The 27354-nt window shown below is 43.7% G+C and overlaps 1 long non-coding RNA gene across 1 annotated transcript in view; it reads left to right on the top strand.

Annotated features, from left to right (window-relative positions):
• LOC126961342 (uncharacterized) overlaps positions 1–26806 on the top strand; it is a 32274-nt gene extending 5468 nt beyond the window's left edge. Inside the window, exons 2-3 of the long non-coding RNA XR_007728274.1 lie at positions 26104–26200; positions 26511–26806. This is a non-coding gene — a long non-coding RNA (uncharacterized LOC126961342). The remainder of the gene's footprint in view (positions 1–26103; positions 26201–26510) is intronic.
• The last annotated feature ends 548 nt before the right edge of the window (positions 26807–27354 follow it).

Genomic DNA, 27354 nt, shown 5'->3' with positions numbered 1-27354 from the left:
TTGAATAAAATTTTAAACAATTATTTTGTGAGTAGTTTTTGGTATTTAATCCAATCAATTGTGGTAATATTCATTCATCCATTTTTAAATATTTAGCATCATGAGAAGTCATATGGATGCGAGTCTGAATTCCAGGTTCATCACTTACTGGTCATGTGCCCTTGAGCAAGTTATTTTACCTTGATAAGACTTTCTTCATCTGGAAAAGAGGGTGAATAAAATGCACCCCATAAGGTTGCTGTAATGATTAAATTAGTCAATGTGTATGGAGCTGTGTTAGTCCATTTTCACAATGCTGATAAACACATACCCCAGACTGGGTAATTTATATTAAAAAAAACGGTTTAATGGACTCTCAGTGCCTCGTGGCTGGGGAGGCCTCACAATCGTGGCAGAAGGTGAAAGGCACATCTTACAGGATGGCAGACAAGAGAGAATGACAGCCAAGCTAAAGTGGAAACCCCTTTTAAAAACATCGGATTTTGTGAGATGTATTTACTACCACAAAAACAGTGTGGGGTAAACCACACCCATGATTCTATTATCATCCACCGGGTCCCTCACACAACACATGAGAATTATGGAAGCTACAATTCAAGATGAGATTCAGGTGGGGACACATCAAAACCATATCAGGAGCACATAGCATTATCCCTGGCCTAAGGGAGGCTCAGTAAATGCCATCTCCTGACATGCAGTTAAACACTTATTGAGAAGCATGAAGGGCTATGAGTCAGGTACCACGCTGGGCACAGTGAAGGAAACAGAATGTTTGTCCTCAAAAATCTCAAAGGCCAGGGACAAACCAGCCAGGGCTGACTTACAAACATAAGAAGGGAAGTGAGGGATAAAGCCTCAGCGTAGCAGCCCCTGCCTTTTTGTCTGCCTGTTGTAGAGGGACGTCCATAAGTAGTAGCCATGATTCAATCACACAGCCACATGCTTGGATGCCAGGTTCTTAAAACCCCACCATTGTGACTGACCCAAAGCTGGGCACCTGACCTCAACGGGGTCTTCAATTCAGTCTTCTCTGGAATTTTGTATTTATTCCAGATGGCAAATGGACTTATTCCAGGCTGCAGATCATTCTTTTTTCTCGAATTTGATTTTTTGGTTAATAAGAGTGTCACATACACCTTGAAAGCAGTACCGGATCCTTTGCTGCCTGCCCTACCTCTGTTCCTCCTTGAGGGGAAATGTGCGTTTATTGGTTGGAGCCTGAAGTACAGATTAGGCTACACTCACAACTGCCACTGGGGGGTTCACTGTGTGTTGAAGGGTAGAGACTTGTTCTCATGTCCCTCTTCTCACTTCCCTTTTGCAACCAGAGCTGGTTGGGTAAACTGAGCTTTGCCTGACCCTCTGAGACAGAGGGTCTGAGACTCTTCTCCCCACTCTCTTTCTCTCTCTCGTGTCCTCTTGCTGCAGTGATGGAAATTGCCTACATCTGCACTGTCTGCTATGGAAGCCACTAGTTGTGTGCGGCTTTTGAGTACTTGAAATGTAGCTAATGTGACTGAAGACTTGAATTTTCAATTGTATTTAATTCTAATTAATTTAAGCCTAAATCTAAATAACTTCATGTAGCTAATAGCTCCTGTATTGGACAGCACAGCTGTGCCACACAGAAAAGGCTGGCAGGCAGCTTCATTCACAAATTTTATCGTTTCCACTTAGGGGAGCAGTATTAATTAAGCTGCTTCTAACATAGTGCCAGCCCACGTTTTTGCTCCTTAAATATGGAGGAGAGAGTGAGAAGAGTCAAAATTGGATTTTTTTTTTTTGGCTGGGGCCAGGGGCTGGGGTGGGAGAGGCTACACTTAGCCTCTGGTCTAATCTGTGTGTTTTAATTCATCTGTACCAGGGAAGATTGAATTCAGGTGCCAGTTGCTGGCTCAGCTAATAATGAAAAGGTTTTTTGTGTGTTTGTGTCGTATATGACCACTGTTTCTTGTAGATCTATCTTTCGGGACTTCCTTACTCAGGAAGGTAATTGGTGGGGCAGGATTCAGGTATTCCCATGGGCTCCAGAAATACTACCAGAGCTTAGACGATGTCACTCCCTCTCAAGTGCGGCTTTATCAGATTTAAAGGGACAAGGCAGGCCGAGGAACAAACGTGTCCCAGGAGTGCTGGCCCGGCTTGGGAGTTTGAATTCCTGGTGCACCATCTCTTGATCGCATGTCCTTGGACAAGTTACTTTACCTTGATAGGACTCAGTCATGTATGTATTATAGGTTGAGGGGTGGGGTGTCTTTTGTCTTTCGCCAAAGTGATCTCCAGGTGAGATGACTCCAGTTTGTCCAAGGGCCATCCTCTGGAGAAGGCTGCAGGTGGGAGGTGTCAGCATTGTTAGCTACAACCGCCTCCCAGTTTCTAGATCCCTCCCCTTATTTCTTTCATCCATTTCTGCCAATCTTGACTCCAAAAATTTCCCCAGATATGAGTTCTTATGCTTTCCCCAGTACCAGTTACCTTCTATGATACCAATTCTTTGATTTAAAAAGTGATTAACACTCCCTAAAAATTGTGGTTTGAGTCTCCCTCCTAGACGTGAGCTCCTTAAGGGCAGGAATCTTGTTTCTTATCTTCACGTCTGTATTCCATTATGGAGAAATGTGCAATGAGGCTCCATCATGAACCTGGTTTTCCTGGATCCTGATGTAGTCTGTACTCAGCTGGGGGCGCTCAGGACCTGTTTGGAATTAAGCAGACCCAACAGCCAATCATGGCTCTGCTGCTAACTAGCTGAGACTGAGTAGATGAGTAGGTGGCTCCAAGTCTGTTTTCTTACCTGTGGAATGCAGATAGATGACAGCTACCCAACAGCGGGGTCATAAGAAAGGAATGTCATCAGGTATGTACAGTACTTAGTCAGGTGCCTGGCACACGGCAGACACTTAATAAGTGGAGTTACAACCATAATTAAACATTTATCACAGCTTGCTTTTGTTAGAAATCAGTACTAACCTGTTGTCCCTCATTTGACTGTCAGCTCTTTGAAAACAGTAACTTTGTTTTTTTCGTTTTGGTATCCTTGTTTATCCTTTCCATCCCCCAAGCACTCAGCAAAGAGCTTGGGACGTGGAGGGGATTCGTAAATACTTACTAGGTTGAAGTCTTAACACATGACAGTTCCTACAGTAGGTGGAAAATGGAGTGGAAATAGAGTGAGACAGTTCAGGGAGGATGATGTAAAAAGACCTCGTGACAGTAGCATCTCCTTAGAAAAATATAGGAATGAACTTATCTATATACTGCATTCCTCAAAAGGAATTTTTGTAAATATACTTAAATGCCTTACATTCCCTAAAGGGGACTGTTTCAAACAGACACAAATACTTGACTGTATCTTCTAAAGGACCTGTTTACTTAATTCGAGAGATGAAGAGAGAGGCAGGTGGCTGAGATTTGAAGGCAGGGCTGCCAAGAATTCCATTCTGCGGCTGATGAAATGCAGCACTTTCTTTGATGGATGGTTCTTACTTTCTTTTACACAAGACAGGAAGTTATTTCCAGGGCAGGTATTGTGTCCTTTGCAATTTTGCACCCCCACACCTAGCTCAGTGTTCGAGTGGTATAAGATACTTTGTGTTGGTAAGGTACTTGTTTAATTTTAATTAATGAGTATTGGATCAGTTGGGTTGCGTTTCTTCATCTTTGTTTTCATATCCTAAGAAAGGGTTCTCACCCTAACTGTACATGCGAGTCCTCCAGGGAGGTTTTAAGAAGACTACTGCTCAAATCTGCTCTGCAGATGTTCTGGCTTACCTGATCTAGGGGAGAACCTGAGCGGGTGGGTGATGGTCAGTAGCATCCCGGTGATTCCTCTGTGTGGTCCGATGTTGGGATCCACTGGTGAGGATGAGAGTCAGTAGAACTGGATTCCGGTCCACGTCACCCACTTGTTACGTGACCTGGGGCAATGACTCTCTCTTTGGGTCTGGGCCTTTTCATCTGTAAAATGAGGGCGTTGGATTAGAACAGGCAGTTTTAATTTTTCTAGTTCAGAAGTCCATTCAGAATGGGTTTTCCTTCTCTCCAGGAAAATAAGCATACTTACGCAAAATTTGCATATATTTCAAGGAATTGATGAAATTTCCTGTATTGGTTAGGATTCTTTTCTTCACAAGTGTCAGAGACCCAGGTCAAATTGGCACCTACCAAAAAGCAATGTAATATTCATGGTCCTCATAAATCCTGGAGTAGAAGTGGTCTAGGCATGCTGGAACCAGGAGCTCAAAGATGCCAGGAGGAACTTAGCTCTAGATCTTGCCTCTGCTCTCTGAGTTTTTGGCTTTCTTTTAGGAAGAGTCTCTCCCAGTGATGGCAAAGATGTCCGTCAGCAGCACAGGCTGGTATTTTACCCACCTAGCAACCCCAATTGAAAGAGCGCAACCTTTTTTTATGGTCCTGGTAAATATCTGGCCCAGCTCTGACACAACCTCTGTGGGTAGGGGGTTGGATGCTCAGCTGGCCCCATGCTTGTCACTATTACTTGGAGTGGGTAGGCTCCACTTGCTCTTGGTGGAGGGCAGAATGGGGTGGTTTCCCAAAAGAAAATTAGGCCGTTGTTACCATAAGACAGAGCAATAAATACTGGGAAGGCAAGGATACAGATAACATCTTACCTTGGAAGGCTGTACCTCTGTGGAACCCATAGAGGTGCATGGCCACAGGTTGAAAACACCTGGACCCATGAGGTCTGAAGTCACTCTTAGTAATGTACAATGATAGATAAGCGTGGTGTTCTTATCTTATTTTTGAAAGCTTTTGGAGATATATATGAGATATATATACTATTTAAAATTTATATGTAAGAAGGGCTATTGATTTTCCTTCCATGTTTAATTTTATATTCCACTCATTTCTGGAGTGCCAGTTATGTGCTAGATCTGTTCACCCCATTTGTTTTGATGGCAGTAATGAAGCTTGCAGGCAGCTGGAAATTTGCAAAAACTCCACAGTGAGGAAGTAGAAGAGCTGGGATTCAAATATAGGCCTCCCAATCCACACACAATGCTGCTTCCAAGAAAATACTGCCTTGTGTTCCGTCCTGTTTTTTTCTGTTTTGAGAGATTCACCCCATAGACTACTGTTTAGCTTGAATGAATGGTTCCTGAAAGTGCTTTCCTAGCGTCAAGGCCTTGTAACCCATTGTCTGATGAAACGGGGTAGTTTTGTCTGTTTAAAGTTGACCTTTAATAATAATACACCCAGTGCTTTCTGCCTATCTCTTGGGACTATACTTATCTAGATTGTATTAGCCCCTGTTGTCTAGTATGTGAACCCGAGAGACATGCCTGCAACCAGTGAGTGTGGCAATTGTTCCTGTGTCCAGAAAACCATAGGTGATTAGTGGAAGAGGGGTTGTTAGGTTTGGTGCCCTGGAGCACCTCAGGTTTTTTGAAATGCTAAGACCAGAATACATAACTTGTCATTTTAAAGAGAGTATAATTTTAAAAGCAGTGGTCCAGCCCAAAGAAAGTGGACGTGATTTTTGTCTGAACTCTCAAATAATTTAGCTTCTTAATCTAGGATCTCTAATAGTGATCTAATGAAAAAAGATTCACTGCTTAAGTTACCAAAAATGTGTTGCTCAACTTCCACAGATATCTGGAGAATGAGTCTAAAGGAAGAACAAAACATCCCGCCTTATTATGTGCAGAAATATTGTTGAAGAAAAGGAATAAAATGAATGATCTAGAAAAAAGGCATTAACTATTAAAGTCCATGGTAAAATACATGGACACAAAGTAGAGCTGACTTCTCTAAATAGGTTCTCTAGGCCCATGTCGTAATTCTAATACTTCTTTGCTTTTGAACTTTTCAGGATATTTGGGCACTTATTATCACATGCATATTCTCGAACAACTCACCCACATTCTCTCTAAACAGGGACACAGGTTCAAGTCCTAGCTCTTGCACTTAGTAGGTTGAGTCAATGAACCACTATTAACATCTTGTGATATCTCCTTCTAGCCTTCGTCTTTAGTATTGTCAACCATTGAGATACTAGTGCATGATTTTGTATGCTGGCTTTGTCACCAAATATAAGCTCTTTATTTTCAGATTGTTGAAAGCTCTGTTTTATATGTCATTTTAAATAGCTGCATATTACACCTTTGCATGGATACACAATGATTCTCATGTTTCTTTCTCTGCCATCAGAAGAAGTTCAACCAGGGAGGGACATGATGAGATTTGTGCTGGAAGCTTCCTGGAGGGTGACTGGAAAGAGTGTGGGTTCAGAGGGGCCAGGGCTACTGAGAATTCCTTTCATTAAATGATTATTACAGGAAAGTCTGAGCAGTATCACTGACGAAGACCCTAAAGTCTATCAGTACAACTTTCTTGACTTATAATTGAAGAAATGGAGACTCAGATTGATAAAATGACCTCACCAAGGTCTCCCAGCCTCACCTGGGGGATTTCTAACTCTCTGTCCACGGAGCTGTTTCTATTCAAGTTCAACATCTGCCACAGCCGTATCATAACTGAACATAGGCTGAACCCACTCCCAGGGGGCTGTTTCAGTAAGAAGTAGATAGAGATCTAGTCTTGAAATGCATTTAGCTGTTCTTTTTTTTTTTTTTTTTTTTTTTTTTTTTTTTTTTAACAAATTGTCAGTGTTATTAGTGATTACTGGCTGCTGGCTTCAAACCATTCCTTGCCTATCCAAACATAGCAAATTAAGGAGAACGAATGATGTAACTTTGTTTAAATAGAAAAAAGCCATTGAAATGTCCCCCAAAGAGAGGAAGCTATTATTATCCCAGACTTCTTAATGGGAAGATGTGAATAGGCTAGGCAACTTCTCCAAAGTAATCAGCTAGAATTAGAAGTCAAAATTCCTGATGTCCACCAAGGGGCAAGAGCTCTGCTGGCAGTTTGGCTTTGCCCGCTATAGGGAGGGCCAAGTCAAACAGGATACAATTAAGGATAGAATTCCCATGCCTTCTCCTGCTCTGTGACCCCCTGACCAAGCAGCTCTTGCCAAGTTTTTTTGCTGCTGTATAAACCTTCTGACTCTCATGCTGTCAGCAAGATTAAGCAGAAACAATGGGGTGGGGCTGACTCTTCCACTGCCTCCTAGCCGAGCCCCACCCGGCAGTGGCTTCACCTCTTGGATCACAAATGTTCCATCTGGAACTGGAGATGACATCTAATTGCCTTCCCAGCTCCATAATCCAAGATGTAAAGTGAAGGCCCGGCGTAGGGGCTCATGCCTGTAATTTCAGCACTTTGAGAGGCCAAGATCATTTGAGCCCAGGAATTTGACACCAGCCTGGGTAACATAGGGAGACCCATCTCTACAGAAAAAAAAAAAAAAAAAAAAAAAAATTTTCTGGGCATGGTGGCTCATGCCTGTAGTCCCAGTACTTTGAGAGGCTGAGATGGGCAGATCACTTGAGGTCTGGAGTTCAAGACCAGCCTGGCCAACATGATGAAACCCTGTCTCTACTAAAAATACAAAAATCAGCGAGGTGTGGTGGTCCATGCCTGTAATCCCAGATACTCGGGAGGCTGAGGCAGGAGAATTGCTTGAACCCAGGACACTGAGGTTGCAGTGAGCCGAGATCACACCACTGCTCTCCGGTCTGGGTGACAGAGCAATACTCTGTGTTAAAACACACACACACACACACACAAATCTGAGGGTGGGGGTGTGGTGGCACACACCTGTAGTTTCAGCTACTTGGGAGGCTGGGGTGGGAGTATCTCTTGAGCCCAGACGCTCAAGGCTGCAATGAGCTGTGATCATGCCACTGCACTCTAGCCTGGGTGACAGAGTGAGACCTGGTCTCCAAAACAAACAAACAAACAAAAACCCACAAAAAACCCAAAAACAAACAAAAATAAGATGTAAAGTGAGAAGTATGCTTTCAAAAGGCATTTGCCAGGACTTTCTTGGTGGCAGGTAATAGAATGTCAATTCATAAGAGATTAGGCAAAAGAGAAATTCATAGCAGTTTAGTGCCCACCTTTCCCTGCAAAACCTAGGATAATAATAATAATCCCTGCTTATAACTGCATTAGATGGGGGCCCAAGCCTTGAATGATTTGTCTCATTAAATCCTTGCAAACTCTGAGGTGCCTAGACTTTTTTGTTTGTTTGTTTGTTTGTTTGTTTGTTTTTTAGAGATAAGGTCTCACTCTGTTGCCCAGGGTAGAGTACAGTGGTGTGACCATAGCTCACAGGAGCCTGTAACTCCTGGGCTCAATGGATCCTCCTGCCTTAGTCTCTCAAGTACCTGGGACTTCAGATATGCAACACCACATTCAGCTAATGTATTTTGTATTAAAATTTTCTTTTTAGAGACAGGGTCTTTCTATGTTGCCCAGGCTAATCTCAAACTCCTGGGCTCAAGCAGTCCTTCTGCTTTAACCTCCTAGATTACTGGGGTTACAGTCATGAGCCACTGAGCTCAGCTACTGAGGTGCCTAGTTTTATCAACCTCGTCTTATACGGGGACAAACCAGGGCCTGGGGACCAGAAAGCTGTCAGGCACAACCCAAAGGCCAGTCTCTCTATGTATCAGGCTCCAAGCTGCCACTCTCTCTGCCTTCTGCATCTGAGGAAGGACAGACACAGGCATTTGTAAGAACCTTGCATCCTGGCATTGTGACAATTCTTTAGGGGAGGTGTGATTATCTCCAATTGACAGACAAGAAAAGTGAGGCTGCCTCTACAAGAAGAAAATATTTGTTTTATATTTAAAAGAGCATAGGGATGGTGTCTTTTTCTGGGTTTTGGGATCAAATCCAATCAGGGTGCAAGGGTGTCTATGACTGAGAGGACAGCAGCTTGAGCCTGAAGGGCTTGTGCTGAAGTCGGGCAAGCTGAGAATGGTAGTTCCCCAAGACTTGCAGGTATCTGTACGCATAAATGAGTGAATTAAAATTTACTGGTACCTTTGTTGGTCAGACCCTGTGCTGGTCAAAGTCACACTTGCCATCTCATTTAAGGTTCACAGCAACTGTGGAGTAGTATTATTTCCATTCTACAGATGAGAAAATTGAGGCTCAAAGAGGTGACATGCCCTGGATCATTGAGCTAGCAAATGGCCAAGATAGAATTTAGACCCACGAATGTCACATTCTGGATTTGGGACTCATTCTGTTTTTCCTCAATGGTTTTATTTGGAATGAACACCGAAACTTTCTAGGTCTTTGGCCAAGAGGAGCAAAACAAACTACAGAAACACTTTATGTCCCACAGAATTACAGAATACCAGAGCTAGAAGGGCTGTTCAAGACTAGGAAATTTTGTATTCCTTGAATTTTGTGGAGTTTCAAAATGCTTTGACACTTTTCTAAGAAAAATCAACATAGCACAGATACACAAAATCTTACTCACAAGTCTGGGGGGGAAGAATCACCCTTTGCTTCATTTTCCTGTCCTTCATATCCAACACGATTTAACATGATGAAAAGAAGTGGTAAAAAGAAGCTAACTAGACTATGAGCTTCTATATTATTACTTGTCAGGATTCTCCAGAGGAACAGAACCAATAGAATGTGTGTGTGCAGATTTATATTCAGGAATTAGCTCATGCAATTCTTGGGGCTGGCAAGTCTGAAATCTGCAGGACAGACCAGCAGGATGGAGACTTAGGGAAGAGATGATTTTGTTGCTAGAGTCCAAAGACAGTGTAGAGGCAGAATTTTCTCTTCCTCAGGGACCTCAGTCTTTTTCTCTTAAGCCTGTCAACTGATTGGATGAGACCCACCCAAATTGTAAAGGATAAACTACTTTCGTCAAAGTCTATTGATTAGAATGTTAATCTTATCTAAAGAATACTCTCATAGTGACACCTAAACCAATATTTGACCAAACATCTGGGTGCCATGGTCTAGCCAAATTGACACATAACAATTAACTATCACAGCTGTGCAAAGCAGAGCCTGGGTCTGATTCACTCTATGTCTTCGGGGCTGAGTGCAGTTCCTGGCAGAGAGTGGCTGCTCCTGACCTGTTGGCAAATTAATGAGTCAAATTCTAAAGCTCCCAGAATGACCTTGGAGGAAGCATGGTGGAAGGCAAAGAAGGCTATGCTCAGCCCAGAAGATTAGGTGTGATTCCAAGAAGCAATTGGGAAGCAAAGAGTTGTGGGCTAGAGAGGTGACATTCAGGGACTTTGGCAGAGGTGTGGACTTCCAGTGACCCTGCAGGTGTATCTCAGTGGAGCAACCCTGGTGGGGGCTCTGCGCCTGCTGAGACGCTGCAGAGCGAGGGCTGGAGTGGAAAGTGGCTTGGCCTGGCAGCGGGAGCTCCGGTCCTTGTGCTGTCTCTGGTGATCATGCGCTGTGGGCCTGGCAGATTGTCTCACCTCTCTGGACTCAGGTGCTGCGTCTATGGAAGGGTCACGAACTGGCCATCTTCAGGCAGGATCTGACCGACAATCAGGTATGTTTGACCCAGGAAACATTTACAAAACGGTTTAAATAATCGCCAATATTAAAACATTGGCGGATTTTGGCCAGGCGTGGTGGCTCATGCCTGTAATCCCAGCACTTTGGGAGGCTGAGGTGGGTGAATCAGTTGAGTTCACAAGTTCGAGACTAGCCTGGGCAAAATGGTCTCTACAAAAAATACACAAATTAGCTGGCCGTGGTAGTACACACGTGTAGTCCCAGCTACTTGGGAGGCTGAGGTGAAAGGATAATTAGAGCCTGGGAGGCAGATGTTGCAGTGAGCTGAGATCTTGCCACTGTACTCCAGCCTGGGTGACAGCCAGACCCTGTCTCCAAAAAACAAAACAAAACAAAACAAAAAAATTATATAAAACAATTGGCAGATTTCACACACAAAAAATGAGGATTTATGATTTCCCTGAAAATTTCCCTGAAGTCAGGCCAACAACTCTAGGCCTGGCTTTATCTGGTAGCCACCACGCAGACAGAGGAGCCACTGTGTCCTTAGCTGGGGAAAGTCCTTGTGCTGTCCACCACGAGGCTCCCATGGCTCTATGTGGTCTCCCTGAGGCTGAGGTTGCAGTTAGCTGCCAGTCATCACTGAACTTGTATGGTGGTTTTTCACTCTTCTATGTAACCCCACCAGGCCCTGGAGACCTTGGAGTTTCTAGACCTTGTTCTAGATGCTCTTCAAGGTCTCTAGGTCTCTTTACATGAATACCAGTATGTTCCTCCAACTGGGCCCCAACACATGTCAGGCATAATCCTAGGCAGTTTATGTGCATCACAGAGGCAAAACATTCAAAGATTCTTAATTAAAATGCTGGGCAGGCTTGGTATGGAGCAATCACAGGGTGGGGCTGGCACAGAGTGGGACGGAGCAGTGAAAGGAACAACACTGTCTGGCTAATTGCATGACTTGCAGTCTGAACAGCACTAAAATGATGTTTTCTCATGGTCCAGCTGCCCTGAGAGTTCTTGCATAACATGCCTTCTAAATATATATCTCTATACCTTTCCCAAAAGAGTTTGAGAAAATTTCATTTATTTCTCTAAGTCCTTCGAATGCCTGGGCTGGACATTTGCACAGCCACAGCCATTCCTTCATATGAGAGTGCCCAGGCCATGTAGCCTTATTACACCCCTCTAGTTGATCTTTTGAGGCTCACTCTTGCTCAAGAATCTATGGCTGTACAGTAAGAAGTAAACCTCCAAATTGTATTTTCTACGACTCTTTTGGTGGCAAGAAATCTCATTTGAAATAGATCAGGTGCAAGGGAAATTTTATAGGTGAAGTTTCACCCATACCTGACTTTAAACAGTTTTTGGGACAGTAGATGACAAGAAGACATAATCCTAGGACTCAAGAAGCCTGTGCTCTTTCCCATGGGCAAAGGGAGCCTATAAGAGAAAAACATTACATTTGATTTTGGCATAGAAAGAATATGGGATTTGGGGCCAGGAAGCCCTGGCTTTGCCATATACTAGCTTAGCAAACAGTGCAGTCTCTACAGTGGGACATTGATACTCCTTTCCTTGCATGTTGGTTTCGAGAATGGGCACAATGTGTGTAAAGTGTCCACCACGTTGTCGTCTGTCACACACTAAGAGCTTAACAAGTGACAGCTGTGGTTGTTCTTATTACCATAGCCAGTAGGTAGTCTTGGAGTTGTGGAGACCCCTGTGGTCTAATAGGTCTGGGTGGTTTCAGAAAGGAGCTGGGCTCTTGCTGAGGCTTAGAGGATGGGTAGGATGTGGGTGGGTTGTTAGCATTGCAGGTGAGGGAACAGCGTGTGCATGGGCGGAGGCAGAGGTCAGCACGGCATGTTCAGGGGACAGGTCAGACTGGCCTGGCTAGACAAGAGGGTTCACATGGAGGCAAAGGGTTAGAACAATGCCTGGCTTTTGTGATAGCTGGTTAGAATTGCCCCGTGCTCCTCTCTGAAATATCTGTCCCCTTTGCCAAGTGGAAATTGGCATTCCTTGCTCTGGCCAGATACCCTTTTCTCCCCTGCCTGCTTACCTGTAGGCGTAGGCAGTGGAGCCAATGAATTGTTCTTATTCTCTGCCAAGTTTCCAGTTAAGTGATTACATACCTGGCGTTTCTATGGAGCCGGCCTAGGAGTGTGTCCTGAGTGAGAGTCAACCAGACCCAAGGAGCCCACCAGCATGCAGTGTTCAGGGACAGTGGAGCAGACCAGGCTGGGGATCCTTTGACTTGGGATGGCTGCTTCCCAGGTTTCTCTACCCCTTTCTGTGTGGACAAAAGAACTGGCAATTCAGAGAGGGAACTCTTCACCCTGGTACTCAGGATATTTTACTGGGAAGAGCCCAGAGAAGACATCCAGTGCTTAGTCCAACTTCACACCTGACTTTGACTGCAGGAAACACTGCAGAGCTTTCTGAATAGGTGGTTGCAGCTCCTACTTGCAGACCCCCAGTGCAGGGGCTCACTCCCTCCACAACAGCCCTTGCTTCTGTTGACGGCTTTAGCAGTTTGCAAGCTTGTCTTTGTATTGAATTATGTACCAAAACTCCTTGTGTTTTCTTGTACTGCTTTTTGTTTTATTTCTGTTTATGTCTAGTTATGAGATGGATAACATTATCCTAATAGCACTTCATAGAGAGAGCCTAAACTCTAGGAAGGGAGATGTGTAAATAAGAAATGCAGGCCAGGCATGGTGCTCACACCTATCATCCCAGCACTTTGGGAGGCCAAGGTGGGAGGATTGCTTGAGCCCAGGAGTCTAAAACCAGCCTGGGTAACACAGTGAGTCCCCATCTCAACAAAAAATACAAAAATTAGCCAGGCTCGGTGGCATGCACCTGTGGTCCCAGCTACTTGGGAGGCTGAGGAAGGAGGATTGTGTGTGCCCTCGAGGTCAAGGCTGCAGTGAGCCATAATTGTGCTACTGCACTCCAGCCTGAGCAGCAGAGCAAGACTCTATCTCAAATTAAAAAAAAGAAATGTGACGCAGAGGTTGAGAGGGGAAGGGAGTAGGGAAAATTCTGGCTGAGGGTATAGGCAAGACTTTCTCAGGTTCCACACTGGGCACTCATCTTCAGGGGGCTTGTGGAGGCATGGCCAATAAGGAGAGGACCACTCAAGTTGTGGGAAAGGAGAGCAGGCTTGCTGGGGATGACTCTTCCTAGGTGCCCCTTCCCCACTGACCACGGCAACCATCTTGTTTGTTTTCATTCCCTGGAGCTAAAGAACAAGTGTGGTCTCTGTCATACGGGAGAGCTCTTTGACATTTCCTTCCTTGGGGTGAGTAAGACATAGTCCCTGGCCACAAGGAGATCATAGTCTAGAGTAGAAGAGAGATCTAAGAGGAAAAGTATGCGAAGATACTCTGTCCTGGGATGGGGTGTATGTAACAGCCAAGAGAAGGAAGATGAAGGCCCCTAATCCACTCTGAGGCATGGATCTGTCCACCCTTTCTTCTCCACCTCTAGTCTTCTCCTGTACTTTGCTGATAGCATCAGGGGTCATTTTTATCTTTTCCATTTCTAGCACTCTCTGATAGTAACATTTTACTGAATACTTAGTGCATGCTGGGTCCTGTACTAAGTGCTTTGCATAGATTATTTCACTTAACCCACCAGCAAAGGATTGCTCTTCTCCTTCTTTCATGACTGAAGACACTGAGGACAGAGAGGTGAACTAACCTGCTCCAGGTCACACAGCAAGAAGGGGCAGAGCCGGAATGTGAATTACGGCCACCTAACCACACAGCTTCCATTCCTTCCCCCTATACCAGTCTGAATACCTGATAGATAATACCACAACAGGGTTCTCCCAACAAATTAGGGTTGGCTGGGGAAGGGTTATTGAGAAGGAGAATAAATGGGTGGGTGAAAATTGTGAAAAGCCTTCTATTTCATGGATTCCATTTGGATTCAATCTATAGGCATTAGGGAAGCATTGCAGTGTCTTAAAGAGAGCAGTTATGTCAGGTTTGCATTTAAGGACTATGTCTCTGGAGGTGTTGTGAGGGAACTGATTGCACAGAGGAAAGTAGAGGCAGCAGGCACGGTGGCTCATGCCTATAATTCCCAGCACTTTGGGAGGCCAAGGTGGGCAGATCACTTGAGTCCAGGAGTTTGAGACCAGCCTGGCCAACATGGCAAAACCCTGTCTCTACTAAAAATACAAAAATTAGCTGGGCATGGTGGCACACGCCTGTAATCCCAGCTACTCGGGAGGCTGAGACATGAGAATCGCTCGAATCTGGCAAGTGGAGGTTGCAGTGAGCCAAGATCACAACACTGCACTCCAGCTTAGGGGACAGAGTGAGACTCTGTCTCAAGAAAAGAAAAAGAAAGGAAAAGAAAAAAGAAAGTAGAGGCAAAGAGATGGCTGGGAGGCTGTTTGGCTTTCCAGGTAAGAGTTAAGGTGCAGGGAACACCATTTGGCACTAACTGGGTACCAGGCATGGCGCTACACACTTTGCCTAATAAATAATTACATTTGATCTTTACAACAATTTTGTGAGGTGCAAATTGCAGCAGTGTTTCTCAACTCTGGCTGCCCCTGTAATTACCTGGTGAGCTGTAAAACAGTGATTCTCCAAGTGTGGTCCCTGGACTAGCAGCATCAGCATCCCTGGGGACTTGTTTACAACGCAAATTCTCGAGTCCCACCCCAGACCTACTGAATCAGAAACCGTAAGGGTGGGACTCAGCAACTTTCTGTTTGAACCAACCCTTCAGGTGATTCTATGTGAACTCGTGTGTGAGAACCACTGAACTGCAGGTTAGGTGTCTTCCCTAACCTGGAGATTAGGTCTCATTGTTCCTCCCACATTCCCAAAGCGAGTGGCTGGTCTGAAGTTGTGAAGGCAGCGACATTGTTCCAGAGGCACAGAGACAGCTGCTCGATGGAATGCTTCAATCAGGAATTTATTAAGTGCCATGTGTGTACTCAGTGCCTTGCTACGTACTCTCAGGAATTCGAAAGTTAGGTCTCAGAGCCCACCTTCAAGCAGTTGAAAGTATGTTACTTATTCATCCATTCCTTCTGTAAATATTTCTTGAGCTCCTATCATGGGTCAGGCATAGTACTGGATGTGGTGAACAAGATACACGGTGAATTGTGAACAAGACAGATAAGGTTGCCACTCTCAGTGTCTTTTTTTTTTAATTTTTAAATTTTTATTTCTATTTTTTTTTGAGACAGAGTTTCACCCTTGTTGCCCAGGCTGGAGTGCAATGGAACAATCTCGGCTCACCACAACTTCTGCCTCTCAGGTTCAAGCAATTCTCCTGCCTCAGCCTCCTGAGTAGCTGGGATTACAGGGGCCTACCACTAAACTTGGCTAATTTTGTCTTTTAATAGAGACGGAATTTCTCCATGTTGGTCAGGCTGGTCTTGAACTCCTGACCTCAGGTGATCTGCCTGCCTCAGTCTCCCAAAGTGCTGGGATTAAAGGCATGAGCCACCATGCCTGGCTCACTCTCAGTGTCTTAATCCTACCTTGGAAAAATAGAAGATGAACAAGTGAACAACTACATAAATGTAAAATGGTGATATTTACTATGAAGGAGAGGAAGCAAGGTCAAATGTCAGAGTAGGAGAGAGGTGGAAGGCAGGGGTGGGGGTGTCTCTGAGAAAGGGTGATTTGAACTGAGACCTGAATTACAAGAGAGGCTTGCAAAGATCTGACACAGGGCATTCCAGACAGAAAGAAGAAGGTTTGCAAAAGCGCTGAGGTGGGTGGGAGCTCCGTGAGTGTGAGGAAGAAGCAGGAGATCCACGTGGCTGGATTTTGTTGGGGGCAGAGTCAGAAGCTAGCGTGGACGAGCACAACAGGTGGGCACCAGTGGTCCAGGTGAGGACTTCAGAGGTCAGCCCCTGAGAAAGTCTGGCAGGTCCACACAAGACTCGGAGATTATCCCCAGGCTGGCCAGACCCCTTCCTGTGATCCCCACACTTGGAAATCATGGGATCTGTCTTTGGTTCCTGAGATCCAAGGAACCTGTGGACTCTTCCAATCCAAGCTCAGTCTCCAGGAAACCCATTTGTGTGCATTTCTTTTTCTCATTCTCTTTCTCTTTTAAAGAAAAATAAACCTGGGAAAGGCTTCCTTCCACAGGGGGAACCTGGAAGCCTGTTGAAGTTCTTGTAAGGGTCACACTCTCAGAAGCTCCAGTGTTAGAGATTACTCGTCTAGTGCCTAAGTCCAGCGTTCCAATTTTACAGATGAAATTGTGGCCCATAGAGCAGGGGCTTGCCACTGTAACCAGGAGATTGCTGACTGCGTGTTTAAATCTTTTTAGGGGTAGATTCTCACCATGTTGCCCAGGCAGGAGTGCAGTGGCTATTCACAGGTGCACTCACAGTGCATTGTATCCCTGATCTCCTGGGCTCTTTGGCCATGTTTCAAAGTTTCCTCAAGTTGCAAGTGGTGGAGCCTGAATGACTTCAGGTTCTTTGACTCCAAGGGCACTGCCTGTCCTTCCAAAGCCTGACTGCTTGTCCTAATTACAAGGGAAAAATGAAGGATTCCCACCTTGACTTGCAAAAATGAGGTTATTGTGTTAAGTGATCCTCCTGCCTCAGTCTCCCAAGTAGCACACCACCACACCTGGCTCTGGCTACAGGTTTAATACTTTATCTTTTTGTGTTGGACATTGAGTTACTGACTCTCAGCTCCAAACCCACCCTTTGCTACTCTGATTTATGATGCTGGGGCTGGGACTCTGCAAACCACATTTCTATCCTGTCCACTGGCTCTGAGTTTAGGTTCTTGGATGGGGGTATGAGAGAGGAAGAAAGCTTTGGGAATCTCTGTATCCTCTGTCCAAGAATGACCCCAGCAACAATAGTAGACTCCGGGAATCCCCTTGGTTTCAGGTTGCAGGTGTTCCACACTCCTGGGATCAGCCTCCTTGCACCCCCAGTACCTACCAACTGGAGCACTTTCTTTAGACATTTGCATTCAAGCTCCAGAGGGCCTCCCTCCTCAGAGATTCTACATTCTAACAATCCCGATCTTTTCTTCTGTTTCTTAACCCTTGGGTTGGGAGCTGCTTTGACAGTTGCTGCTCTTGTATTCCTTAGTGCTCCCCCAACTTTTTTTTCTACCCAGTACTTGGTTAACGATTCTTTGTATCAAGGTCTCTCTGTTAAAATAACTGGTAGAGTTTCTGTCTCTTGATAGGGCCCTAACTAGACAGGTTGTTTCTTTCTTTCAAATACGGTTTTAAAAGCCCCATTTGCATCCTTTTGCCTCTTCTGGTCTTTATTCTTATCTCATGAAGCAGGGTGTGTTAATATTATCAGGGAAACTGAGGCTCAGGCAGCTTTGGCCAGGTTTAGAAGTTTCCTCAAGTTGCAAGTGGTGGAGCCTGAAGGACTACAGTTTCTTTGACTCCAAGAGCACTGCCTGTCCTTCCAAAGCTTGACTGCTTGTCCTAATTCCGGGATAAAAATGCAGAACTCCCACCTTGACTTACAAAAATGAGGCGATTGTGTGCTCTATTACAAGCATTTTAAAGACTATGCTTTAAATGATGTATTCCTTGGAAATGAAAGGGCAAGAACTAGAATTTGTTAGTAAGTCTTCATGATAAATTCCAAAATCCCAATAAAATAGGATTATTCTATGAGGCTTGCAGTACTAAAAAAATTTTACTGTGGAAATGGTGTAGGTTCTTGTTTATTTTTTGTTCATCTCTATAAGACATTTTATTGGTTATATATTTTAGGGGCACATAATTTAGTTGTGTATTTTTCTATATATCTTGTATTTTGAGTGCATAAAGAATATGTGTGTTATCTGTGGTATCAAGGAATTGGGTTTCTCCTTGAATATTCTGTTGGAGTGACTGTAATTGTTATATTGGCTAATCATTTGAAAATAATTAGAATAATGTGGCAAATGTAGTATTTACAATGTGCCATGCACTGTTCTCAGTGCTTTACATATATTAAATTAACTTATGTAATTTCCACAAAAATGCTGAGAGTGGATAGTATTGTAATATTTTTTTCATTTATACCATTAAGGCACAGGGAGAATAACGAACTTGTCCAGAGTTACACAGCTGACAAGTGTGAGAGCTGGGAATTGAACCCATATCTGGCTCCAGAGTTCATGCTCCTATGCTGTATACTGACTCTGTTTCTAAGATCACTCCTTTTTTGAGTCTGCAGCTGTCATAGTCAGGTTATTTATGAGTGCTGGAAAATAAGAAAGAAAACAGCAAAGGCAAGTCTGTAGAGCATATAAACAAGATGGTACAGGGCTGCTTTAACAAAGGGATGCCACCACCCCCAGCGCTTAGAGAGTATGATGGATTGATTGCATTAATAGCCCCGATTATTCATGCCTCTTTTTATTCTACTTTTTGGTAATGCTCTCCCGTGCTGACTCTGGGATTAACAATGTCAACTGCTGTATTAGATGTCTATGTTGTGTAACACATTACTACAATCTTACCAGCCTAAAACAATGTATCTTTCTTATTTCCCACAGTTTCTGTGGGTCAGGAATCCAAGCAGGGTTAAAGGGGCCCTTTTTCTAGGGTCTCACGAGGCTGCAATCAAGGAATCAGCTGTGCTGTCTCCTTTCTGCAGCTCAGGTTCCTCTTCCATGGTCACATCATTTGTTGACACAAGTTAGTTCCTTGTGGCCACAGCACTAAGGTCCTCCTTTTCTTGTTGGCTGGTAGCTGGGGACGACTCTCGGCTCCTAGATGTCATTGGCTCTTCCTTGCCACACGGCCCTCTTACACTGTGACAGCTCACTTCTTCAAGGCCAGCAGGAGAAACTCTTATTCACGTTCGCTATGATGGAGTCTTACAGGACATAATGAAATCATGACAATGAATATTCCAACACCTATATATACCATAGGAGAGGACTTCCAAAAGTTCACAGAAAAATGGAATTAAAAGATACAAATTTAAAAATATAAACTTTATTTCCCAACACAAGTTCCATCAAGTTCAAGACACCTTTGTAAGCAATTATAAAAGTCACGGCTGGGCATGGGAGCTTACACCTATAATCTCAGCACTTTGGGAGGCCGAGGCGGGCGGATCATGAGATCAGGAGATTGAGACCATCCCGGCTAACATGGTGAAACCCAGTCTCTACTAAAAATACAAAAAATTAGCCAGGTGTGGTGGCGGGCGCCTGTAAGTCCCAGTTGCTCAGGAGGCTGAGGCAGGAGAATGGCGTGAACCTGGGAGGCGGAGGTTGCAGTGAGCCGAGATCACGCCACTGCACTCCAGCCTGGGTGACAGAGCAAGATTCCATTTCAAAACAAACAAACAAACAAACAAAACAAAAAAAGTCATTTAGTTCATCCCTAAAGAACTGAGGGTCTTGGGAATTTAACCATATCAATGCAGTCTTTTAACATTATTAACTGAAGAAAAATGGGTGCCATTTAAATTTTTTTTTAAGATTAGGAAACAAAAAGAAGTCAGCAGAAGTCCAATCAGGAGTGTAAGGTGAGTGCCTAATGATTTCCCATCAAAACTCTTGCCAAATTTTCCTTGGTTGATGAGAAGAATGAGAAGCAGCAGTCTTGAAAGACTCTGGTAAAGCATCCCCAGGCATTTTTCTGCTAAAGCTTTGGCTAACTTTCTCAAAACGCTCTCAGAATAAGCACATGTTCTTGCCCCTTGGTCCTCCAGAAAGTCACATAAAATTCCTTGAGCATCCCCCAAAACTGTTGCTACGACCCTTGGTCTTGACCCCTCCACTTTTGCTTTGACTGTAAACTTTCATCTTTTGGTAGCCAAGGCTTTGATTGTATTTTGTCTTCAGGATTATACTGGTAAAACCACGTTTCATTTCCTGTTAAAATTCTTTAAAGAAATGCTTTAGGGTCTTCCCCCCCTCCCCCGCCCCACCGCTGAAACAGGGTCTTGCTCTGTCACCCAGGCTGGAGTGCAGTGATATGATCTTGGCTCACTGCAGCCACAAACTCTGAGGCTCAAACCATACTCCCACCTCAGCCTCCTGAGTAGCTGGACTACAGTTATGCACCACCACATCTGGCTAATTTTGTTTATTTTTTATAGAGACAAGGTCTTACTATGTTACTTAGGCTTGTCTCAAACTCCTGGTCTCAACTGATACTCCTGCCTTGGCCTCCCAGAGTGCTGGGATGACAGGTGTAGCCACTTTATCCAGCCAGTTTTAGCATCCTGATCCCAGATGTTTAAAATTTCCATTGAAAGCTTTCCTCTTGTGTGCAGTTGATCTGGGTGCAACAGTTTTAGCACCTATTGAATGGAAAGTTTGTTCAACTTTAATTTTTCAGTCAAAATTGTGTAAGCTGAACCAACTGAGATGTCTATGGTGTTGGCCATTGTTTCTGGTGTTAATTGTTGGTTCTCTTCAATTACGGTATGAACAAGATTAATTTATTCCTCACGAATTGATGTGGATGGTCTGCCACTGTGGTCTTTCATCTTCAACATCTTCTCGTCCCTTCTTAAAACAAGTTATCCATTTTTAATTTGCTGATTTCGTAGGGGCATTGTCCCCTAAACTTTTCATAAAACATCAATGATTTCATCATTCTTTCATCCAAGCTTCACTGTACATTTGATGTTTGTTCCTGCTTCAATTTTAGTAGAATTCGTGTTGCTCTGATAGGGGCTATTTTCAAACCAATATTTTATCCTTCTTAGTGCCTCAAATTAAATCCTGTTCACATGTTATAACAAGGTAGTATGGTTTTATTTTGGTGCAAAAAATTTTGAAATCCATGCGTAGTTTTTAAAAAATATGTCTTGTCCATAAACTTTTTGAAGGCCCCTTGCATTCTACTGGCCAGAAGCAAGTCATAGGTCCCACCTGTATCCATGAGTAGATTATACATGGGTGTGACTCATTGGGGGCTCATCTTAGAATCCTTCCTACCACTCTTATTTTAGCCACTGGAATGTGCAAACTTAACATTAGCAGAAATGTGCTCGCAGATTTCTGCTGGGCCCCTAACATTGCCCTGTGGCCATGCCTGGGCTAATCTACTGTGAGAGAAAGTGAGAGACATGTAAAGGAGAGCTGAGCCATTCCAGCTGAAACTTAGACCAGCTTAGAGCCAGTCAAACTCCAAAAGTGAGAAAGAGAAAAATCAGAGCTGGCTATCCAACCTGCAGCTGACTGTAGACTGTGAGAAAGCCCAGTCACGACTAGAATCATCACCTACCTCATAAGTTTGTGAACAGTAATAGATGGTTGTTTTTAAGTTGCTGAGTTTAGGTCATTTTTATGTAGCATTGTGCTGTCAACAGATAACGAATACAGTGTTACCATTCGTTGCCTACCATTTCTTGCCAGGTATCATATTAGTTTTTTCATGCTTGCTTTCTCATTTAACCCTCAAAGCAGCCCTGAATGAGGGCTTGTGTCTAATCAGTATTTTCACTGTAGACATTGGTGAGGACGTCAATATTATGATTGCTAATGGCCAAAAAGCTCCTGAAAAGATGCTCAACATCACTAATTGTTAGGGAAATATAAATCAAAGCTACAATGAGATACCACATTGCAATCATTAGAATGGCTACCATAAAAAATAACAGAAAATAACAAATGTTGGAGAGGATGTGGAGAAATCAGAACCCTTGGGCACAGTTGGTGAGACCGTAAAATGGTGCAACTGCTGTGGAAAACAATATGGAGGTTATTAAAAAATTAAAAATAGAATTACTGTATGATCAAGGAATTCCACTTCTGGATATATACCCCAAATAACTGAAAGCAGGATCTCAAAAAAAGTCTGTGCATGAACGTTCATAGCAGCATTATTCACAACGGCTAAAAGATGGAAGCAGCCTAAGTGTCCATCAATAGGTGAGCAAATAACCAAAATGTCATATACACATGCAATGGAATATTATTCATCCTTTAAAAGGAAGACAGTTCTGACACATGCTGTGATGTGAATGAACCTTGAGGACTTATATTAAGTAAAATAAGCCAGCAACAAAAAGACATGTACTGTATGATTCCACTCCTATGAGGTATCTAGTGTAGTGAAATTCATAGAAACAGAAAGTAGCATGGTGGTTGCCAGGGGCTGGAGGGGAGAGGAGTAGGGAATTATTGTTTAACGGGTACAGCTTCAGTTTTGTAAAATGAAAAAAGTTCTGGAAAAGGATGGTGGTGATTGCACAACCATGTGAATCTATTGTCTGTACATTTAAAAATGGCTAAGATGGTAAATTTTATGTTATATGTATTTTAATCACGATTTTAAAAAGCAGACTATGGCTGGGCACAGTGGCTCACACCTGTAATCCTAGTACTTTGGGATGCCAAGGAGGGTGGATTGCCTGAGCTCAGGAGTTTGAGACCAGTCTGGGCAACATGGTGAAACCCCATCTCTACTAAAAATGTAAAAATTAGCCGACATCATGGTGCGCACCTGTAGTCCCAGCTACTTGGGAGGCTGAGGCATGAGAATTGCTTGAGCCCAGGAGGCAGAGGTTGCAATGAGCCGAGATTGCACCACTGCACTCTAGCCTGGGTGACAGAGTGAGACTCTATCTCCAAAAATAAAATAAAATAAATGAATGAATAAATAAACAAATGCAGACTATGATTACCATCTCTTCTACTTGCAGTGCAAATCCTCCTGTAAAAAGCCTACTTTTTTTTTTTTTTTTTTTTTTTGAGACGGAGTCTTGCTTTGTTGCCTAGGCTGTAGTACAATGGTACAATCTCAGCTCACTGAGACCTCCACCTCCCAGGTTCAAGCGATTCTCCTGCCTCAGCCTCCTTAGTAGCTGGGATTACAGGCAAGTGCCACCACACCTGTTTGATTTTTGTATTTTTAGTAGAGACGGGATTTCACTGTATTGGCTAGGCTGGTCTTGAACTCCTGACCTCAGGTGATCCACCTGCCTAGGCCTCTCAAAGTGCTGGGATTACAGGCGTGAACCTCTGTGCCTGTTCTTACTGTTCTTTAAATTACTTCCTCCAAGAAGCCCTCCTTGCTGACATGCCTCTCTCTCTCTTTTTGTTTTTAATATTCCAGTTTATCTTTTGTAGTAAGACCCGAAGTTTAAGGGTAAGTGATGCATGGAGTTTGCAAAGTCTGTAAGTTCAGGGCCTCTGATGTTGGACTCCCTGGGTTCAAATTTGGACTGTACCCTTGATCAGCTATGTGGTCTTGGGAAATTTACTTAATCTCTGTAAGCATCAGGTTTCTCATATGCAAAGTCAAGATAACAGTACAACCTCATAGCATTGTTGTGAAGATTGAGTGATGAGAGACATGTAAAATGCTAGACACAGTGCCTGGCAAGAAGTAAGCACTCAGTAAACATCAGCTGTTGTTGGTACCTGACAAAAGATAATACCTGCCTAGTGATTCTAAAAAAACACAAGATACTCATCATTATGCACAACATAGAGGACGTAATTAAGAACTTGGCAACTGAAAAAGTATAGTGTACGGTTTCCTACCTATTGTGTGATCCTAAGAACAAACCATTTGTTCTTTTCCTTTTAGGTAGTATTCAAAATTAAGGGAAAATTGCCCACAATCGAAGTCTGGACATTATAGAAATGGGTCACAGTACAAAGCCTTCCACAGTCAAATGACTCAATTAGTGTTCAAATGGCCACGTCATGGCATTAGTGGCTCTTCCCTGCTCACCTTATCTTACAGTTGTTTCTCCCCTCTGTTGTCTCTTCCCTCTTGAAGATGTTGGTATGGGATGTCCTGTATGATCAGTGTTGTGCAGTCCTATGTGGCTCAAAGCATTGTGAGCTTTTTGAGGGATGGGGCCACGTCTGATTCACCCCCTGATGTATCACTGTGCTTGACACAAAGAAGGCTCCCGCGAGTATGCACAGGATTGAATCAATGATGTTGTGAGGACTTAGGGGTCATAGTTAGAGGTTTCCTAAGAATCGGGAAACATACATGTACGCATGAAGAGTTGAACTTTAAATTCCACACGTAATGGATCAGAAAAGAGTAGTGCAAAATGTAGCGATTTTAGCATGAAGACACTCAGGCTACCTGTCTTGGCTGGCCAGGGCTGCTATAACACATTATCATGGACTGACTGGGTTAAACAACAGAGAATATTTCTCACAGTTTTGGAGCCTAGGAAGTTCTAGATCAGAGTGTCAGCGTGATTGAGTTCTGTTGGGGGCTCTTTTTGTGGTTTTCCGACAGCTGTCATCTTGCTGTGTCCTCACGTGGTGTACAGCACAGAGAGAGGAAGCAAACTCCTATCTCTTCCTATGAGGGCACTAATTCCATCCTGGGGCTCCACCATCATGACTGAATTACCGCCCAAAGACCCCATCTCTAAATACCACCACACTGGGGATTACGGTTTCAAAATATCAATTTTTGGCAGGGAGCAGGGGACACATTTAGTACACAGCCACTTAACACTTTACTTAGGATTAACCTTTAAAGAGAATGTGAGGATCGCACCATTGCACTCCAGCCCTGGCAACAGTGGCCAGACTCCGTCTCAAAAAAAAAAAAAAAAAAAAAAAAAAAAAAAAGAAAATAAAGAGAAACAAAGAAAGTGGGACCATCAGAAGTTGGCACTGGCTGGTGGTTTCAGTGGTGGTTTCAGTGGTGGTTTGTCGGACTTGGAGGGATGGCAAAGGGAGTCACAGATAGATGATAAATATCACCAGGACCCCACCCAGCTTTCATCAAGGTGGGAGTCATACTGGTTTCTGGGTCCATTGGTCAAGTCATGCCCATGGTGGAGGTAGACACCATTGACTATGTAAGCCTGACACTACCTAGGCTCCAGTTGCATGCTCACCAAGCCTGTGGGTAATCCTGTCTATGGGGAAATCATGGAGTGGTGAAATGGACTCAAGTATTCTTGTTCTCATGTGTGTTAAGTGGAACCAAAGATGTCCACATCTTCACCCCTGGGAATTGTGACTATACTGTGTTACATGGCAAAGGCAAATTAAGTTTGCAAATGGGATTATAGTTTCTAATTGGCTGACTTTAAATTGGGGAGGTTATTCTGGATTATCTGGGTGAGGTCAAGGTAATCACAAGGGTCCTTAAAGGTGGAAGAGGAAGGCAGAAGAAGAGTGAGATTGGAAGGATGTGAGCTGAGAAGGATTCAGCTCAGTTACTGGCTTTGAAGATGGAGGAAGGGGCCATGAACCAGGGAGTGCAGGCAGCCTCTAGAAGCTGGAGGAGAAAAAAATAAGGATCCTCCCCTAGAGCCCCCAGAAGTAATTTTCCTGCCAACAGTGAGACCCATGCCAGGCTTCTGATCTGCTAAACTGTAAGATCATACACTGGTGGTATTGTAAGCCACTAAATTTGTGGTTTTGTTACAGCAGCCGTTGGAAACTAATACACCAGAGCAGTGATTTCTCAGTGTAAATGAGTAAATTAACATTTTTATTTGTTTCAGCTTCAAGATATGTGGCTTAAACTCTCCATGGGATGATACAATCCTATTTCTGACTCTGGAAAGCTGACCAGACTTTGCCCCTTGCAATGAACTGAATGTTTGTGTCTCCCCAAAATTCAAATGTTGAAATCCTGCCCTCAAATGTGATGTTATTAGGAGGTGGGGCCTCTGGGAGGTGCTTAGGTTATGAGGGTGAAGCCCTCTTGAATGGGATTATTACCCTTGGAAAAAGGACCCCAGAGAGAACTCTCTTTTTTTTTTTTTTTTTTTTTTTTTTTTGCCATGTGAGAATACAGGGAGAAGATGGCCATCTATGAACCAGGAAACCCTCACTAGACACCAAGTCTGCCAGCACCTCGAACTTGGATTCCTCAGACTTCCCAACTGTGGGAAGTAAATGTTGTTTAAGCCACTCAGTCTATGGCACTTTTGTTATAGCATCCTGAATAGACTAACATATTAGGACTTTCCACTAAGAGACCATAAGAATTGTCATCATAATATCGGGAGCTTCTATGTGTTGAGTGCTTTACCAGTGTGTTGCCTAGAATTATCTCTATAACCCTATGAATTAGGTGCAGTTATTCCCATTTTATAAATGTGATAACTGTGGTTTAAGTTGAGCCACACAACCTCAGATGATGTGATGTGGATTTAAACCCTGGTCTGGGTTCTCCACTCATGTTCTTTTGAACACCCCTAGCTGCCTCACCGCCATGCTGTCTCTGAGAAGACTCCGTCTCTCAGAGAACAATCTGCCTTGCTGATGGCATGAGGCATGACGAAAAGCAGCTGGGTGGGAGAGGGACAGAAAAATCTCCCATCTTCCTGCATAGCTGAGGCTTTCTCCATTCCTAGGGAGAAGGCACTGGAGTGAATCCCATGAACATTCTCCACTATTTGCAAAATGTTGCCAATATACTTCTGTGTATTGATATTTTGAAACCGTAATCCCCAATTGTATTTTAGCTGTTTTACAAATTGTATATGCTTCATTCTAGCTCGGTTTCTGTCATTCTCAATGATTTCTTTATTTTCTTAAATATTTCTGAATAAAAGGGCCTCCTTAGTTAACCTAAGACAGGTGTATTTAACCTGAACCAGGTGTGGTTAACCTGAATGAAGAGGAGGCAACTGACAAATGGTCAGAGAAAGCTGATTAGGAAATGAACATCCTATATGGTAGAGGTTCTTCTTTATCACACACACAACTCTTGATGAAATGAGAATACATAAAATCAGCACTAGCACACCTGCTTGGTTTCACCTGCTGCCTCCAAGATCATGATTGATCTGCAGAGCAGAGTTGAGAGCAGACACCATTTGTCTATGGTCTGTCCCAGTGGAATCATATGACATGTCATATCTGACTATGACTGCCCAAATCTTCCCGACTCACTTTGCCAAAGAGGGAACTAGGTCTTCGGGGTTGGAGTGACTTACCTAAGGTCTTTCTATGGCGAGGTGGCAGGGCTAGAATTTAAACCCAGACTCTAGGTTCCAAGTGCACACCTTTTCTGCTGTACTATCGTAGCCTGTTTCCCTTC

This window comes from Macaca thibetana, chromosome 8, assembly GCF_024542745.1.
Source record: "Macaca thibetana thibetana isolate TM-01 chromosome 8, ASM2454274v1, whole genome shotgun sequence".
Lineage (NCBI taxonomy): Eukaryota > Metazoa > Chordata > Mammalia > Primates > Cercopithecidae > Macaca > Macaca thibetana.
Note: the sequence above shows the minus strand (reverse complement) of the source record. Positions and strands in the feature narration are given on the sequence as shown.